Below are 18716 nucleotides of genomic sequence, written 5' to 3'. Positions count from 1 at the left end.
CAATTAGAGGGTGGAATATTATTGTGATCTTAACGAGCCTCGTTAAAGCTAAAGGAGATATGGGGGAAAAGTAAATGGGCCAGGCTGGGATACACGTTCGGATAAAGGGCTCCTAACTGAGACAATTTACACATGATTTGCACGTAGTTTCACTTCATTCTGCCTATCTGAGCACTAATAGTGCCGGGGAAGAAAAGAAAGATGAGATCATTAGACCCATCCTCACGCCGGTGACCCTCCCAGAAGCAGGCACATACAGTACAGGCTGGGCTTAGCCCTGGTTCACCGAAGAGTCTCTCCTCCCCTCTCCCGCTCCCTGCCCCTCTCCGCGGAAGGAGGGATCCGCTGCCCGCGGAGTTCCGCAGCCGCTCCGCCGGGAGCCGCCCAGGGCGCCCAGCCTGGATCTGCTCCGGCTCCGCGACCGACCTCGGAGGCGCCCCGCTCGCTGCCTCCCCCGTCCCACTCCTGGCTTCCCCGCCCTCCCGCTCCTTCTCGTCTTCCCTTTCCCTCTCCTTTCTCTTCCCTCTCTCCACTTTGTTTTTCTTGCATTCTGGCTTTCCTCCTCCCACTCGCCTCACCTCCCCTCGCCTCTTCCTTTCTCCGTAGCCCAGAGACCTTGCGAGGCTGCTCCTCACCCCCAAATCTGCCAGGGCTTTGCACTGTACCTCTCCTTTTCCTTGCAAATTTTGCCCCCAACTTGCAAGGCTCTTGTGCGGGGAAGAGGAAAGGGATGCGAGCAAAAGTGGATTTGAGCACCCCCCCACCTTTTTTTTTTTTTTTTTTTTTTTTTTTAATTGAGAGCAGGGATATTTATCCGTGGTGGTGGTTTGAGTCCATCCCTCAGCAGTAAGACACAGCTGGGTCGTCAGACCTTGCTACCATGCAACTATATTTATTATTAGGTATGTTGCTTTTAAGAAGATTTAATCAGCATCTTGAGCTGGTAACTCTTTTGTTTGGTTTCTGTAGCTATGGAAGTGTGATTTACAGAGATTTGTACGGGTCATGGACATCTTTCCAGACTTACTGTGTATATTTAGACAGGACTTTGCTTGGTGTTAAAAAGTGTATATTTTGAATAGGTTCACACACAGTAGCAAACAATACCGACATTGTAAAGGCATGTACAACGAGTATTGAAACGCAGCATCCAGACTTCAACTAATCTGCCCTCAATAAAGCTGAAATAATTATCCTAAGCCGCCTTTCTAGAAGAAAAATCATTGAGGAATTCAAAACTTTTTTAAAGATCTTTTCTGCATTCCGATGGAGATCGAGGGGTGAGGCTTGGAGCCCAAACTACTTTCAGACATCAATGGAGGGAAGGAGGGGGGGAAGTGAGATATTACAATTAAAATGTGAAAACATAGCGTGACTTGCCCTATCCGAAGGATAATAATAATACTGCTATGGGTGGTAGAAGTTCTTTAGCTGCGCTCCAAACTGGTTGTGATCCTTTCACAGCGCACTCCTCGTGAAATAATTCCAAGTGGCAGATGAATAGGTCCAGTTGGAAGAGCTGCTGGACTGGAAGAAGCTCGCTGTATTACACATTCATCTGATTTCCACTAAACTGTCATCGGTGTGCTACATGGCTTCATAGTCCTAATGGAAATAATTCGCCCTCTTAATTTTTAGTGATCTGCTTAAGCACTTCTGTTAACAGACTTGGGAAAAACTTCTTTTTACCCTCCCACCTTCCTGGCTCAAATTTCCAGTCGTACAGCTAAGGAGGGAAAGAGACTTCTCAGTCCCTCTACAAATCGACTTGGAGGTATTAATTGGACAACAATATGTTTAGCCAAAGATTTTAATACACACACACACACACAAAATCTTTTTCTTTGTAATCCTTTCCTTTTATGTAAAGGATTACAGAGGGGAGAGTGGGGGGAATTCCTGCGGGAGTTTCTTAATATTTGATTCCATTTTCCTTCGAGCTGCAAATTAAAGTACCTTAAAATGTATTTCCAGAATAACATCCAAACCACCTCTGTTGTTTTTGGGTTGTTGTTTTTTTTTAATCTCACGGACTATTATACACTGGTCGTTCAGCTTTAGGTTGCAACCCCTCTATTAGTATTCCTGATGAATCTCTGAAAGATTCTACATATATTCTTCCTTTCTCTCTCTCTCTTTTCCTTCCACCGCCCCCTCCCCCCTTCTTTTTTTTTTTTTTTTTTTTACCTTTTCCCCCCCAGACGTATGAAACATGTAACAACTGAATTTTTGGCGAAAATCCTTCTTCCACAATATCCTTCTGTAGGGTATTTCAATGCGTGTATTTTGTGTGTGTGTGTGTGTGTGTGTGTGTTTAAACCCAAACAGACCCACTACCCTGCCTATCAGCTAATATCAAGGTCTTCCTGAAGCCCAGTTTCCTCTCTCTGCCGCGAAGGTCCAGCATGGGAGCTCTGCTAGCCAGAGGCTCTTACGAGGACGGAGCCAGCATCCTCAGACGTTTCCGCCGGCTCCCGCGGCTGGAAGACGCGGGTCACCGAGGCTCGGTGGTCGTCAGCCAGACCTCGGGGAGCGGATCCTGCGCTTGCCCAGCCCGGCCGGGGCTTCAGCGCTCCCCTAAGCCTGTTAGGGACACACTCTCATGTCCTGAAATGTGCAAGCAGATAATTGTTGGCGCTCCAGCTTTGTGTGAGGAGGCCAGGGTGTAAATGGCTTTTAATGACTGCAGCTGCTGGCTGCAAACTGTCAATGGGATCGGCTAATGCCGAGCCCGGACCCGCCGGGCGTCCAGCCCCGTCCGCCGCCGCCGGGCGGGCGCAGCCGCAGGCGCGGAGCGGCGCGGAGCGGAGCGGCGCGCGCAGCGGGGCGCGGAGCCGGGCGCGGTCGGCGGCAGCGGGAGCGCGGCGGCGGCGGCGGACGGGGCTGGGCAGAGGCTGCCCTCTCGGCTGGGGAAATCCTTTCCGGATCCTGTAAGTTTGTTACGGGCAGGCGGAGGTCCCGCGGGGGAGCGCCCAGGGGGTGCGCGGCCTCCCCCTTCTCCCCTCCGGCCCTTCCCCACCCCCGCGCTGGGGCCCGGGGTCCGGGACCGCGAAAGGCGGGGTCCCTCTGCTCTGACGATGGCCGTCTTCTCCAGGCCGGGGAACCTGCCGTCCGTTTCCAGTCAATCTTACTTGGTCCCACATGATTTATTGTTTCAGCTGCTAGAATGACATGTGGCTCTGCAGGGCAGGGGAGCAACCCTCCCCTTCTCCCCAAAAACCTCCCCCTAAACAAACCTGGGCAAGCCAATGCTCTCTTCTGGAGGGAGCCCTTACGAAGTTGTGTGCGTGTGTGTGTGTGTGTGTGTGTGTGCGTGTGTGTGTGTGTGTGTGTGTCGGGCTGCCAACCTGGAGGACTTTTCTGGGGAGAGGAAGGCAAGCAGAGAGAGAAGCTCTTTTATTTCACTGCTTGTTTTGATGGTCGCTCCCAGGAGGCTGCGATTTTCTGCTGCCTAGTTAGTGCCCCTTAATCCTGACTCGAGAGTGACTCAGTCGACGCTTGCGACCGCTGATTATTTTTTTTTTATCGGGGGAGGCAGGGGTTCAGAAGGGGCTGGGGCGTAGCGGTCGAGGTACCGGCGAGAGGAAAATGCAGCACTGCGGCCGCAGCGAGGGGGAAGGCAAGCGGGGGAGAAAGGGAGAGCCAGGGCCAGGTAAAGGAGAATCCACAGCTTTGGTCTTGTTAGGCTTTTTATATTATTAATGCAACGATTTAGTTGGATTTTTGTCAGTCTTCAGGGCCAAGCGCTGACAAATTTGTACGGATGCTAGCTCTAAAAACACATTTGTCTTCCTCCTTTCTTCCCTCTTTCTTTCTTCCTCTCTTTAGTCACGATTTCCCGGGATAAATGAATGCGCATTTGATGGGTGTGTAAGATGTGGCCCATCCGGCTCCCGTAATAGAGCTCCGTGGATGCGGTGTGTGCTGCACCGGTCGTGATAACAAACAAGTGGCAAGTGATATTTTTTAGTTGCTTGGATTGGCTTAAGAAGTCGAGGGGGTCTTCAATTAGTGGTCCAAAATACTGCTTCAGCTTCCAAGTTAAACTTCCTGGGCCCGTCCCACGCTTTATTTTGCATAAACACCTAGACTGGATGAGGAAAACGTGAAATACCAACATTTTTTTTTAATTACTTTTTTTTTTTAAAAAGTGAGAAAAGGAATGCAGCTCGCCTCCGCGGTGAGATGACGGCTTGGGAAGCAGAAAACTTTCCCGAGGAGGTGAGGGAGCCGCAGCCGCCTTCTGGCTGGGCTGGGCTGCTTTCCCCCATCCCTCTGGGTCTGCTGGCAGCTCTCGCCAGTCGAAAGTTACCTGCACTGCAGCAGAATCAGCCTTACAGTCGTTTGCTCCTGAATTAAACACAACTCTTAATGATGTAGCATTATCAACAAGGGACACTTGATTGACTGATCTAGGTATGATATATGTGCTTGGCGTCTAAATTAAATATTAAGTGAAATACTTAGCTCTAATTAGAAATCGTAACCTAGCGATGAAAACTTGAAGAAACAAATTGCGGGGGGAGGAGGGGACAGGCTTTAACGTTGCAGAGAGGAAAGTAGCGGTGATGTGTACAGAGTCTGACATATTAGCAACAAGCAGCAACTTTGAAATGATTGACATGTCATTAAAGCCATCAGGCTGATTTTAATAAATCTTCAAGAAGAAAAAAAAAAAGGAAAGAAAAGCGAAGAAATGTGTGGAACCTCCCAGACAGGTTATTTATTAATCAGCACATTAAACCCGAGAGAAACACAATTAGAATGGGGGAGAAGGAGAGAAGGAGGGGGGAAATCTGTTGACGAATTTAGCAAATAAATGTCCATAAAGCAACGACCATCCAGCTAGGAGCTTCTCTGGGAGATGGAGATGTCAGAGCCAGATGCCTTCTCCCCCGAGTGTGCCTTCCCAAGGTAAACAAGCACACAGTTGTCTCAACTTTCTCCTTTAGTACAAAGTTCCTGGTGCGACGGAAAATTTGAATATTTTATCAGTCTCTTGTAGTGACCCTCATTAGGTGGGCATCCTGCTAAGGCCTTGGCGTTACAAGAAAGCTGCCCAATCAGAGCATTTGCACGCCTTGTTAGCGATGGTTAATGAAGCTTCCCCATGCACTCAAAGAAAGGCCCCCTCGATGTAGATTTACCTTATGTCAACTCGTTACTTCTAATGAATCGCATCAAAATTCTTCCCTGAATGGGGCCGAGGCGCCCGGACCGGGATCCCCTCCCCGCCCGGCGGAGCCCACCCCTGCCACCGCCGGCACTTTAGCGGAGAATCCGGGACCGAGGTGACCAGGCGCAGTTTGGCGGTGGGGAGGGGGACAAGAGGCCGAGGGAGGGGACGGAGCGGAGAGCGCGGCCGGCGGCGGCGGGGGCACCGCAGCCTGCGGGGGGGCTCAGCCCGGCCGCGGCTACCGGCGGGGGCAGCGGCGGCGGAGGCTTCGCTGCTGGCAGGTAGACGTTTGCTCTTCGCCTCTAATTTCCAGGCTCCCCCCACCCCAACCCCCCACCTCCCCGTCCCTCCGGGCTAGCATTTTAAAATCAATTAGTATTTTCAATTCTTGAGGTGAATTATTCAAACAAATGTTTGGGAGACCCTGAGGGAGAATTTGGCCGTGACAAAAGGTTTGATTAGCTTTATTTCCCCCCAAAAGCAACAAAGGCGTAGGGCTGCGAGAACAATCCGCTACATCAGGGCATGTTCAATTAAATGAAAGTCATTAGCTTCGCCGTGAAAGCACTACCTTTAAAATCAGATGGGGCGGGCGGGAAGGGGGGAGTGGGTGTACTCTGATAATTGTGGCTGGAGGATTTAACACTCCCCCTCCCCCTATACACACAAAGCCCTCCAAAAAGAAGAAGGAGGGGAGGGGGGGACCCAAACCCAACACTTCACCCTTTGGAAATTTGTGCTCAGTCTAAACAATAGGAAGCCCATAATGCAGATTATAACACTCACTGACTCGAATCCATTATCTGCCCTCCACACTGTCTATATATTGATTTCCATATACTTTCTATTGCTCTCAATGACTGAGCAAAGCTCCAGTTAAGAGCCCGCGACACACAGGAGCGCTGCTTGAACTACATCTCACCAATACAAGCCGGAGCCGGTTGTAAACACGAAATGCTCCCACTTTCCCGGTGTAGCTGTGAACAAGCACACGACCACCCCTCCACCCCCGCAAGGAAGCTGGCGGCCGGGCAGAGCCGGTGCGCTGCCCCGGGGCCCCCTCCCGCCGCGGGGAGCATGCGGATCCCCCCGCGGAGCCACGGCTAGGAGCGCACGCCCGTGTCCACGGGAGAAATCCCGGGGCCGCTTCCCGGGGCTCCCCGTCCCGAGAGCGCCGGAGCCGCATGCGGGGATGGGGGTCTGGGTCCCCTCGGGGCACAGAGCCGGCACCGCCGGGCGGGCAGAGCCGGGGAGCTCAGCTCCCCGCCCGTGGCCCTCCGCCAGCAGCCCCTCTCCCCAAGACCTGAGCTCTTAATGAGGGATGACGGTGGTTTCTTTAACTCTGAGACCCAACAGAGCAGAACTTTCCCAAGGCAGGATCCTCCGGACGGTAAGTTTGATATTTAGATTTAGATCACTTCCTCACGGGCTCCTGTAGTGTGTGTGTGAGTATGTGAATGTGAGGAAGACGAGGAGAGGGAGCAAGCTTAGTTCAAAATAACCATAAAAGAGAGAGAAGAAACCACCAAGAGCACGACCTGATTTTTTTGGGGAAGTGCTCTTAGAGGGAGGTGGGGTGGGAACGGGAGGCCACCGAGGCTGAGACGGGAAGCGCAGTCGAGCTGCCCCTGCCTCTTCGCAACCTTCGTCTGCAGGGCATCGCTCCAGGCAGAGGCGAAGAAGGTATCGAGAGGGTTAAAGTGTCGGGCGAGAAGTAGAAATTTGGAAGCAAATATGTGTTGGGGGGAGGGGGAGTAAAGCGGTAATTCTGCTGCTGTAAAGACCCCAAATAATCCACTCGGAACCTGTATAGATCGGAGAGATCCGGGACAGAGTCTTAAATGGTCATATCTTCCCCCCCCCCCCCCTCCGCCTCCACTCCCTCCCTGTAATTTAATGAAGATTGTTAATTTGCTTCGAGGCAGTGCGCTGGGTTGATAAGTCCTCCACAGCTAATATGTTAAAGTTTAAATACCAGCAGGTGCAAATTCACTCTACTTAAGGCTATAAAAATAATGCCGAAATTCAAGAGCACAAGAAGTCAGCCTTTGTATTGTGATTTATAAAAGGGAAATTGCGCTATACATAGCCAACTATTTACCAAAAAAACCCAACCCCCAAAGCCCTGAAAAGTGCTAAACTCTTCTTAATGATGCCGAAGGTGAAGTTGTTTCATATTGGACAAAATGGGAATTATTCTTTGTCATGTAAATCACCCTTCACTTGACCTCAGGTTAGAGGATAATGTTCATTCTTAGTTCACACTAAAACTTATTTAAATTAGAGAGCCTGAAGAATCATTTCACCAAATCCGTGTAATAAAATGAAGAGGACTTAGGGATCTTCATTCAAAAAAACCCATGGGTTAGGAACGTGTACTTTAAAAATTGGTATTTGCTGCAAACCTCGAGGATTAGAAGGTTTTTATTTAATCAAGTTATGCTCCTTGGATTTCCTGAGAAACGTGTATATAATTTCGCATAACAAGATTAAAAGAAAGGAAAAGATATGAATCAAAGGAGCTATAGATACACAAAAGACCTCCAAGTAACAATTACTGTAATACATATTTTAAAATAGGAAAAGAAATGAAAAGATATTTAACAATTGGGTAAAACAGAAATGAAGGTTTGATAAAGAAGATGCAGCTTGCGGTGCTATTTCATTCGATAAATATACTTTTGGCGTGGAGTGACAGGATATGTTATTTTGACACAAAATGAAAGCGTTACTGCAGATACAGAGACACAGATATACACGAAGACAGCTGTATACATTCATTTATAAATTGGTGGGTGCACGTGGAAGGAAATCTGAGCGTCTCTACTTTCCAAAGCAACACTGAAAAATATCCCATAGGTGAGGCACTGGGCTGAGGTAGATTTAATATTGAAGTGCTAGAGATTATTGGAAATCAAATAAAAATTCGACACGCACAGACCCATTAGAGGATTTAGTGGTGAGGAGGGAGAGATTTTCCAGGGCTTTTGTTGCTAATGTTTCAATGCTAGGCGCTAACTTTAAGAAAAGTGTCAGTAGAATAACAAATTGAGGGCATGAAAGGCCACGGAGAGAAAGCAAGCAAGGATGCTCTTGACTTCTTAGCAGTTGCTTAGAAAGGATCTCGAGCTTAATATGGGGACTCAATCAGCGGAGAGCACAAAGCTGGGCAGAGGGAAGTTGGGCTCAGCACGTGCACTTTGGTCAAGTCGCTCGAGTGAGCACCGGAGGGGGGTGGCGGCGGGCGCGGAGCCTCCCCGGGATGCACCCCCAGCCCCCCACGCCCGGCACCGGCGGCCGCGGGCAGCACCTTCCCGCATCCCGGCCCGGGGCTGCCGCCGCGGGAGGGGACGGGGGTGGGCACACGCACGCCAGGGGCTGTGCTGGACCGGTGCTCCTCTTTCGCCTCTGCGACAGGGCAGGAAAAAGCCGCCTGCCCGGGACAGGCGCGGGGGCCGAGATGGGGGACTGGGTAGAGCGCAACTTGTCCCTTTACTGGAGCGCCAGCAGTAGGTTTTGTTAAAAGACTGTTATCAAATTCGGTTTTTCTGCGAGAAACAGCCGATTTTAAAGCCCGTCCGTAAAGATTTGTAACAGTTTAACGAAATATCAGAGATAAGGGAAATCTGGAAGATGCTCCCAGGACATCAGACCTTAATGTGCTCCTTCAGCGGCGGAGGGAGCTCCATTCTGTTCCCTCTACGTATTATACTGTAGACAGGGTTCGATATATACTCTATTTAATCTTGCTCTGTGACAGAGCTGTTTAAGTGTATACCATGCCTACGTTCTTTGTATCAAGACCAAAAGGATGCATTGTTGAAAGAAAACTATTCAAAATCTTTCATCTGATAGAAACGATCCAGCAACTGTGAGGCAGCTACAGCACAATGGTTCTGTCTGCATAATAGGTATCTCATAAAAATACAGCATGTCATTGCAACAAAAAGTTAAAAGTCTTAAATGCATCCATCTTATATATTGCATGAAGTCAATAATATTCTAACCTCTCCTGCACCCCGCCATTAAATGGTACACGGCACTTTAAAATCGAGGGCATTGTGATTGAAATCCCAGTCTCTAGCAGAGAAAGAGGGGAGCAAGGTAAGTTAGCAAGGACCATTACGGATGTAATGACCTCAGGGTAAATATTCATTAGGAAGAGGGGATTCCTCTTCTAATACCCAGTCTATTTTCTTTGGAATGCAATATCACGGAGGCTAATGTGGTAGCAAGACCCAAGATTTAAAAGGAGATTATTACCAAGTGTGCTGGGAAGAGTTTGGGAGATCCTTTTTCTCTTTTTTTCCCAGACTCTTTTCTCAAGTGGGACGCAGATTCCAAGAATAGCATTTTTAAAAATTATCTTCCTAATTTTATTCGGAAAGCTAGAAAACCTTGCTCCTTGATTAGCTCCCAGCAGCAGAAGGAAGAGAACATTTAAGCAGCACGGTGAGCAGCCCTGCCTCTCTTTTCCCTTGGTAGGTGCACTTAGACGGCGGCAAGAGAGCCTGCACACCCCCCGGGGACAGAGTTTGCCTCCTGAACTACACTTCTCTTACAGAAGAACAGTAGCTCCGACCTCCAAACCGACTGGGACTGGCGCTTTAAAGTAGCTGCGAACAGTGCTCCCGTGTCTCAACATGGTCACGTAGGAGATTTGAGCCTTTTAATTTCCAGACACAAGGAATAACTCCCTCGGAACCCCTGCTTGGTCTAGGTTGTCGATTGTTGGGTGTTTTGGTCGGAGTTTTTAATTTTATTTTTTTCTAATAAGAGAGAGAGTGAAGCTGGGTACGATTCCCTTGTAGACACAGAAACATAAAGGGGAAGAAAAAGCCTAGCCGGGGCATATTTGGCTGTAGGGAGCCTCCCCGAGCCGCTCTGTTGTCGCCGGCGGGATGGCGGTCGGGGACTGCGGGCGCTGCCGCCGGCCCGGCCCAGCCCGCGCCCCGGCCCTGCGCGGCAGCCAACGGGCGCGTCGCCTGGTGTGACCTTCAGGGAGCACATTTCAGCTGCTAAACACCGAGAAAAGTGCTTCTCTCGCTCGCAGGCGCCATATTACTGCCGGGAGCCGGGGCTGGGGCGGGGGGAGGGCGGGTGCGTAGTTAGTCTAGTTTTACGCAGTTGTCAATTCAGACTGGACGAGCACTCGATGGCTCCATAAAAAGGAAAAAAAAAAAAAAGTACTTTGGGATTATTCTTTTCTTCTTAGCCCCCCCCCGCTATCCCCCCTTTTCCAACTCCCCCCGAGGGGATGCGCTTTGTAACACTGATGCCTGCTCTGGGACCTTACGGAGCATCCTCCCCCGCCCCGCCCGCTGGGAAAGGGGGTGCGCGAGGGCGATCCCCGAGAACACGGGGTGTCACGGGGGCCCTGCCCAAGTACCCGACACTCGCCTTGCCGGGGGCCCCAGGCACCCCCGGGCAGAGCCCGAGAGCATCCAGCTTCCCCCATCCTGCTGCTTGCTGGGGAGGGACTGGGAAAATTCCCAAAGCCTTGCTCCCTCCGCGCACACCCTGTTTGTGCTGGGAAGGCTATGAGGCTCAAAATAAGAAAATACACCCAACACCCCTTTCTCCCGGTGCAAAATTTCCTAAGCTGTGGGTCTGCACTTTGCTCAGCTCTCCGCTCCCTCAGCTCTCGCAGAAACCTGTTCCTTAGTCAACTGCGCTCTTTTGTCTTCCTACTCCCCCCTTTTTTTTATTGTGAAAAAACTAACCAACCCCACCCAAAACCCGTCAGCAACAACTTCTGTAGCTGTGCAGAAGTGGAGGAAGCAGCACTGCTATCGCGGCAGGGACACAGAGAAGCCGGACAGAGCCGCTTCTCCCCTGGGCTGCAGGGCCGGTGCCGTCCTAAAGATTCAAGTCCTCTCAGGATTTCGGAACAAAGACAGCCCAGCCTAGCTCCGCCACGCACGAATCTCCATTGTAATCCTGGGCTTATTATTTTTTTTAGCCCCTTTCTTCATTTGCCCTGTTTTCCAGTCTGCGGTTCCTGAAGGTCAGATGGAGAGGTCATAGCTCTGCATCCCCTATAAATAGATTTTGATATTTAGACAGCTATTGCTACTCGATATTAACTTACAGGATAATGGCGAGAGATACCGTATGCGCTGAACCTGTTATTCACGAGTGAGCAGCATCTGTCGAATACAATTCTCGTCTTTTTGCCCTGTTTGGCTGTAGCACACATCAATAGGGCGAAGGACGTCTTGAGGCTGGGGTAGGGACGGGGAGCAGGACGGCTCTGCGGGGGCACAGTTGCAAGTACAGTGTTGAAACTATACAAGGACTTAGAGAGCTGAAGTCAAGAGCCAGGTCGGCACAGACCGGCTCTGAGAGAGTGCAGGACCAATTCAAGAGCGCCTGGCGGAAAGATTCCAGCGGGCTTTTGACACTTCACATTAAAATATAATGAATGCTGCTGAGGTGGAAGGGTCTTCCCTCTGCACGTTCACAGCCCGATTTTCCCTATTTCTAGCTTTTAAAATCGTGGGTTCCAGGTAGATCTGAACCAGAGGCTCAGAGCTTACCACTCTAACCATTTTGCTTCAAATGGGGGCAATACTTTGAAGGGAGCACTAAGAGTTCTCGTTTCCTTTTTACAGAGCATCCCCTCCTCTGGCTGCTCCCAAACCCTCCTGTGCCTTTCGTCAACCGCGAGGCAGAAAGGCCTTTACACTCCCAGCCGTCCTGGGTGCCGGCACTTTACTTGGCAGTGCGATTGAAATGAAATTCACGGCCAGGGCTCCGGCTGAGGTTTTAGAGCGAACCCACCCGCAGCCGGGTACCCGCCGGGATGAGCAGAGCGGGGTCGGCCAGTTTTGGGAACTGGTGGAACTGGCTGGCAGCGGCGATCCCCACGCGGGGGCGGCTTGGGGTGGCCATGCCCTCGCGGGACGGGGAGAGGAGTCCGGCCAGGCTAAAAATACCATTTCTCCCTCGTTGGGCTCACGCGTGGGTCCTGCTCCTTCTGCAAAACCGACCCCCCTTATCGCAGCTCTAGAAACTAGTAGTAATCGAGATCTGGTGTAGCAGGACGGGGAAGTACGCAAGCGTTTCCATCTACTTACCTGGGCATGGGAGGGAAGGGGGGTGGTCGTGAAAGGCACCGATTGTGTGTGGATTTTGAGGTTAAAAAGAGGCAACCTGGGGAAGAGGAGGGAGGAAAGGCTCCGAGTGGCTTAATTTAATCAATAAAATGTCTGAAATAGTTGTCGAGATTTGATTATCCCGTTTGCTAGTTTAACTTGTCCTTTAACGCTCATGCGTAACATCTAGTACTGTGCTTGTACAATTGGGTTTTGGGGGTGATGTGCGCTTTATTTTGAGAAAAGGGATAATTGCCAAGGAAGAGACAAAAGAGGCAGTTTTAAGATGCTGCAACTTCCTACAGCCTTGCGGGTTTAGAACCAGCTCAGCAGCAGCAGTGAAACAAACTTGCTGTCAGAAGTTTACCGACGCTCAGGAAGGAGGAGCGCGTCTCGCTGCCCGGCCGGAGACCCGCGGGCTTTGTTCCGCCGGGAAAGAAGCCGCGGGAGCTGCCACCGGCGCCCCGCTGTCCCCGGCCGGCAGGGACACTGGGTGGGGGGCTGGCATTCTCCCGACTGGGCAGGTGTCCTCTGCCGGGCCGGCCCGAGGCAGCCGCGACCGCCCTTCGCCGGCCGAGAGAGGCGCAGCGCTTGTGCCCAGAGCCCGACAGAAGGGACAGACGAGACTTTTCTGTGTGTTTTTACGGCTTGCCTGCCAGGGAAAGTGCCGTCTCTTTCCCCTCTCGGCCTCCTCCGCCCACCTCTTCTCCCCGGGAGCTCCGGAGGGCGCCGGGAGTGGCTCGGCGCTGCACAGCCCCGGGCACACGGGGACGGTGCGCAGCCCCCCTGAGCGGCAGCCCGAGGGCTGCAGGGCGAAGATCTTGTGCTCCCTCCATTTCGGAGCTCTCTTTGACCTGATGAGCTGCTCAGGGCGAGCTCTTACGGTAGTTGTTCCCGTAAGAAAAATCCGAGATATTGTGAGGTGCAGTCCCCATACATTTTTAACCATAGTGATTACTAAATTAATAGCAGGCCCTAAGACAGATGTCAAAACGTCTTGAAAATGTTTATCTGTGAATAATTGAGAAGGTGGTAAGACGCATTATCTGATTGTATAATGAAATATGTATGAGGAACAGCTGTTTGCAATAGTCACCTCCCGTTGTTTCATTAGCCTAGAGCCTCCTCTTTAAAGAAGCGCTTCCCTGAAGTTGGCCATTCAGCGTCCGCCGCTTCCACCGGCGCCGGCGGCCGAGCCGTGCCCGCCAGAGCCACCGCGGCGGAGGGGTACCCCGGTGTGGTAACCCGGCATTGTCCCTAGGCCGGTCCACGGGCTCTCCCCGTGGCATTTCTCACTTCTATGGCGGGAGGGAAGAGGCGCGGATGGGGTCTGAAGACATGCTGCCGGGCAATCTCAACCTGAAGAGGATGCCCTGGGAGGAAGGATCCTAGATGCTCATCTCGGAAGCACAGCAAAGATTTATTAAGATTTCATGCCGAGCAGCGACAGCCTCCTCGACTGCTTAGCGTTGACATAAACTTCCAGACGTCGAGCATATGCTGTTGCACAGCATTGTTTATGTGTGGTACCAGATGTTGCTTTGCATCCTATTGTCTGGAGACAATGTTTAGTTCAGGTTAAAATATCTTTACTTAAACTGCTCAGTTGGCCATTGTGTGAGCATTAGTGAAGTGTCATGGAGAGGTAATGGGAAGTCCGGAGAGGTTAGCTCTCCGAGCGTGGCCAGAAGGTCCCTGGTTCATGGTGGGGTTACAGCCACCACTGTCATCTTTTGTTTTCCCTCCTCAGAGAACCCTTGTCCTTCCTCTAAAAGGATGTGCCCCGCTCTCATTCCCTTCGGAGTTTTCTCCACCGTTTCATGAAACGGCCCGATGTTTGTTTTTTTAGTTCCCCTAAATCGCCCGAAAGAGGAAAGGAAGGCACGGTCCTGCGTCACCGCCACCCCAGACCGGGCCGGTCCAGGCGGAGCGGGGCGGCCCCACGGCCCCGCCCGGGGATTCTGGCGCCGGGGGGAGCTCGGTCCCGGGAGCAGAGTTCACTCTCGAGCCAGGCCGGCGGCTCCCTCCCCCCAGAATGCCCGGCCGAGCCTCCTTCCCTCCCTCCGTCGCTGGCCGGGCGAGCGAAGGGGCGGCGGGGCGAGCGGGCCGGGGCAGCCCCCTCCCGCCGCCCGGGGGGGAGCGGCCCGCCCGGAGCCTTTTCTTCCCTTTAACCCCGCAGTTTGGGCCGGCCGCGGCAGCTGACCTGTAGCAAGACTTTTGCTCCGGGAGAGAGGGGGAAAAAGCTATAGACTTTAATCGGATTTCTCCCCAAACACTTCTGGTATGTTGTTGTTATGCATCTATATGGAGATCATTATTTATAAATGAGCGAGTACGATCAGTCGCAAAGACTTTAAGAGCCCGGATTTGTGTCATTAAGTTGAGGGCGGGGTGGAGTGACTTAGCGGAGCGGTGGCCGGTGGGCGAGCGGGTCACCTGCCGCCACCTTTGGCCGCCCTGTGACACTCGCCCCGGGCGAGTTCCCCGCTCTGCAAGCGGTGCGGGCCCGGGGCTGCGGGCTGTGCCCCCGCCAGCTCCCTGCTCTCCCTGCAGTCCCGCTTAACACAAGGCAGGCGGATTTCCCCTACACCAGGTGCCCCGCGAAGAGTGGAGAAGAGGTGAGAACATTTTCCAGCAGCAGCAGCAGGTTTTGTTGGTCACCGTAGCCCTTACCTCCTCTGCTCCCCGACATTTGTGAAGCCACTTTAGGGCACAGTTAACATCTCTCTAAGCGCTCGAATTAAACAAAAAGCCGCACTGTGTATTTCAGCATCGAAAGCGGAGGTTTTGCAAAGTGATGCGCCGTATAATGTAAATGTGTTTGTGCGATTTTCAGCGTTTTTGCCTGTGCATAATTCCTTATGCCTTTTATTATAGCCCTACACATTACAGTTCATCTGTAAAGATACCGCTTCAGATGGACCTGTTGCACACAGTGATGGTAATTAGTAACCTTGGTAACAGTTTTAAATAAAGGTTATAACAATGATGTCAACTGTTTTTATTCATCATACCGTAAATGGGGTCTCAATATTATTGTGCCTGTAGAGGACAGTGTTTAAGAAACAGTTATGAGGTTCCACTTTTCTTACTATAATACGAGTTATCACTTTTTACCTTGTCCTTAAGTAAACGTTATCGTGGTTCTAAATAGTATAAAGATTTTCAAACTGCTGAGGACTCTGTAAACTTTAATTTTCTGAATGAGGTAGATATTATTATGAATTAGACTTATCAGGCTCCAAGTACCCTTATGAAGAATACTGTAGTCTTCCAGAGAAATACCTCAGAATAAGTATTGCTTAGAAACTGTAATGAGAAATGTTAGCAGTGGCTGTACCATTAGCCTTCTGCACAGGCTCTCCCCTCTATTAAAGCTTACAGAAAATGCTCACAAGCTGAAAGCAAAATTAAATATAATTGCTTTTATTTACCTATTGCTTTTATATAATTAAAATATTTTTAGTTACATTCATCAAGCAGCATCCACTTCGAGTATTACCTGCCACATCTATTAATCCATTTTTCTGTATTAACTACACCACCATTAGCTATCGAAATATGTATATATACACATATACCTATATTGTCTTTGTCAAGATATGTTTTAGTTCTCATTAACAAAAAATATTCTTGTGGAAGAATCTCTGAAGCATGTTTTTCATGCACATTTATTAATAATCACAGTTGTCAAGAATTAGATATGCACAGATTGCAAATGAAAAGAAAACATTATATGCAAAATGAAATATAGAGTAGAATTGAGTATAACTATTTTTCCTCTTTAAAATAAAAAATTTACAGAGTGAAAAACTGAGCTATTAAACTTACTTAGAAGATGGCTTTGTTGGTTTAATTATACTGTAGTTATTTTATAAATATATTTCAAAGGAAGCTTGCCATATTGAATGTCAATGAAGCCTGTAAAGAAAAGACTTACAAAAGCTAATGCATACCAAATACCAAATTTTAGTCATTAGCATTCCTATTTATTGCAAACTAGAGGAACCTATTAACAGACAAGAATTTGTGTTTAGCTAGCATTACAATGTTTAGCCATTAAAATAAAAAAGGGCAAAACCATACAATCTTCTTCTCCTGCCCTTTAGAACTAGATGCTCCTTTGACTCAGACAAATGTATCAAAAAACCTGATAACAGAAACTGTGATTCTTCATTAATACCATCTGTACCAAAGCAAAACTTGTATTGTTTTATTCAGGCAAAATGTCTACTTTTTTCAAAGGACCAGAGCTGTCTGATCAAGCAATTCAAATATTTTGCACGTACCTTAAGATCTGCATTGGAAGGACTCCTGGCCCTGGGGAAGCACAGATTGGCTTTGGGCTGACAAAAGGCCTACAGGGTCAAGCCTGGAGGCTGCCAGGCCTGATCCAGCATCAGTAGGCACTTCTCCATCACATTCAGTAGTTTAGATCAAGTCTGGGGTGTGGATAGCAGCTTTCATGCCTGGGATGGAGGAAGGAAGGACTAAACCATTCATGAGGTTAAGCAGGCTGCTAACCAGAAGTTTCTTTTCAGCACTTGTCACAAAATCAGTATATTTATTCATGTGCTGCCTATCTGCTCAAGAACTTATTTAAAACCTCTAGGCCAAGCATTTCTAGTATTCCAATACCCTCTAAGAAATTGTATTTTTGTCTCTTTTGAAGATGAGTGTGTGCAAATATACTATCCCTCAGAATTTCTAAAAAAAGTAGGCATATTATTATCAAACATAATAAATTTCAACTATAAACGATAAATAAGCTTTCTTGTGATTTTCACCAAACTGTACTCTTTTGCATAAAAGAGAAGTTTTTGGGGAGACTGATATTCATGATGAGGTAGCAAACTGCTAGATCTTTTCCCTTTTGTTGCATCCCACACGGTCCTTGCCTTCTCAGCTTGTGAGTGAGCATCACTCCTAGAGACTCTGTTGAGTCTATTCAAATTGACAGAGAGATTCAAAACAAGACCAAAGAAGCAGCACAACATCTACAGAACTTCTGGAAGACAGATGCTGTCAAATGCCTGTTTTGCCTCAAAGATTACTTCAGTTTTCAAAGAATCGGGGGGAGAGGGGGATGGGGAGCGGTTCAGGAAAGTTCAACCCGTCTGTTTAATCTTTGTTTTCCGATTTTCATTGTTAATTTCTAAACCAGACTTTACACTTAATTTAATAAAGGGTTTGGTTTGACTAATAAGGATCACTTTTGATTTTGATTTTGCAAGAATAGAGTGAAGACTAGTACAAAGAAAATTCACCATATAAACATCCTGCCCAAGAAAGGAAGGTTTGCCCACACTCCATCTACAGGATTTGTAAGTACAAGAAATTTGTTCTCTTCAAAGATTTAAACTCCTTGGCTTTAGGATGCCATTGTAGGGCTGCTTGTTTATAGCTTTTACATGAACATATGGTGAGAAATTTGTCTGAAATAGTTCTACAATCAGCATATCTTAGCATGTATGAAATATTTTGAATAAAGGAGTTCCTGTGTGACCCCATTTATGTGATCCACGTTTCTGCTTTTCACTAATGAAAACAAAACTGATCTGAAATTTACATGAGTGTGATGTCTGGGGATAACAGATTTCTCATGAAATCAAAATGATGCAGGCTGTCTCTGATTTTGCTAAAATAAATTAGAAGTTGGGAGGAAGAATCTCATGGAAAATTAAATATAAAAGCAGACAGAGTTTCTGAAATTTCAAGAACCCCTATTTTTTCCTGGGAGATTTTTTTTCTGAGTCAAAGATCTTCAGTTTATTATCAAAGAAGAGCAGTGTTGAAGAGGCTGCAGACAGCACAGATTAAAATAAACCTGAAGGAATCTTTATATTGTCTCTCAAGTATTCTAACTTTTACAAGGAGAGCTTTTTCTAGGTCAGCATGTATATAACCCAAAATGGAGCTGATCCAGAGATCTAGAACTCAGAAGCTGCTGGAATGATAGATGTCTTGCAGGTCTTTCACTCCCACTTAGATGCCATGCTAGATAGCTACCCTGAGAAGTTTTTCAGCAGAAAAGCTTTAATTTGCAATGTTTCTGCCTACCAAACCCAAACTGATTTAACTCTAATTCCTGTTGCTAGAGTGGCAAATGTATTTAAGGAGAAATGGTAGTAATGCAATAGTTCTGACAATGAAGTTCAGACAAAAAAAGAAAAAGACCAGCCCTATGGAAGACAAAGTGGTGTGATGAATCATTTCTTTGTTCATACTGTCCCTTTAATACAAAGCAGAATACAAATGTTTGAACAAAAATGCTTCAATTGTTGCATTTTCAGTAGTGCTTTCTCTTTCTCACTTTAAACCATCCAGAGTCCTTTGTAGCCATATAGAGTATGCGACAGAACAATTTGGAAAATATTCATCTATCAAGTTTAACAACTTTCTGGTGTAACTTCAGAGAGGTTTATTGCTTATTCATGTGGAAG

General features: G+C 48.6%; 1 long non-coding RNA gene across 11 annotated transcripts in view; it reads left to right on the top strand.

Annotated features, from left to right (window-relative positions):
* The first annotated feature begins 2855 nt into the window (after window positions 1–2855).
* The window catches only part of LOC148224241 (uncharacterized), a 47584-nt gene continuing 31723 nt past the window's right edge, over window positions 2856–18716 (top strand). The window contains exons 1-3 of one of the 11 annotated variants that reach the window (XR_015802222.1): window positions 2856–2930; window positions 17513–17597; window positions 18601–18715. This is a non-coding gene — a long non-coding RNA (uncharacterized LOC148224241). Of the gene's footprint in view, window positions 2931–3076; window positions 3653–6406; window positions 6567–14409; window positions 14555–17507; window positions 17598–18600; window position 18716 lie in introns of those variants that run through there. The other 10 variants (XR_015802221.1, XR_015802226.1, XR_015802223.1 and 7 more) reach the window with 10 other exon arrangements.

Source organism: Sturnus vulgaris, chromosome 3 (genome assembly GCF_052056855.1).
Source record: "Sturnus vulgaris isolate bStuVul1 chromosome 3, bStuVul1.hap1, whole genome shotgun sequence".
NCBI lineage: Eukaryota > Metazoa > Chordata > Aves > Passeriformes > Sturnidae > Sturnus > Sturnus vulgaris.
The sequence above is the reverse complement of the archived record's forward strand: the minus strand, read 5'-3'. Positions and strand labels throughout refer to the sequence as shown.